Source organism: Thermobia domestica, unplaced genomic scaffold (genome assembly GCF_964235325.1).
Source record: "Thermobia domestica unplaced genomic scaffold, izTheDome1.hap1.1 HAP1_SCAFFOLD_1777, whole genome shotgun sequence".
Classification (NCBI taxonomy): domain Eukaryota; kingdom Metazoa; phylum Arthropoda; class Insecta; order Zygentoma; family Lepismatidae; genus Thermobia; species Thermobia domestica.
Window position 1 is genome coordinate 17,605 of NW_027657487.1, and position 685 is coordinate 18,289.

General features: G+C 36.6%; 1 non-coding gene across 1 annotated transcript; it reads right to left on the reverse strand.

The window, feature by feature from the left end:
* Nucleotides 1-361: 361 nt before the first annotated feature.
* LOC145678056 (5S ribosomal RNA) lies at nt 362-480 on the reverse strand. Its single transcript, XR_014130191.1, has one exon. It is a non-coding gene; the product is annotated as a 5S ribosomal RNA (ribosomal RNA).
* Nucleotides 481-685: the final 205 nt, after the last annotated feature.

Consider the following 685-nt stretch of genomic DNA (forward strand, 5'->3'; position numbering starts at 1 on the left):
AAATCCAATTTCTATATGCTGTTAGTAAAAAAGTAAAGCACATAGCGGAGATGTGTCGTGCTTGTATACGAAAGGCATTTACTCGCCGGAGATCTACACTTAGTCATAATAATTTACTTTTAAAAAGTGGTAATACATTCCGTGTTAAGTATAGTAGTAGGTGCACACGGATCGGAAATCAGGTTATTTTAATGTGCCGTGCAAATAAACAGGCTGTTAGTGTAAGAAATAGTGGGTATAACGCTTAGAATATCGATTAATCGCTATGAAATAATGTTGATAAATTATCTCTTGAAAGTACTATAAAATTAATGTTTCTAGTATTTTCGTACTTGAAGGATAATGAAATTTGAAAAAGAGATGCCAACAGCACCTGGTGTTCCCAGGCGGTCACCCATCCAAGTACTGACCAGGCCCGATGCTGCTTGACTTCGGTGATCGGACGAGAACCGGTATATTCAGCATGGTATGGCCGTTGGCAACTACCTTTTCTTCAATGTCCTGTTAAGGAAGTATGTTTTAAGTAAGAATTGACATTATTAACTATAAAGGCAAGCATATTAACGTCGTTAACATTACTTGGAATATACTAATATTCGAATAAATATTTGAATGTTCGAATGATGAGTGATTCGGATGTTCATAGTGCCACTATGTCCTATCGAGTTTACTATCACGAACCACG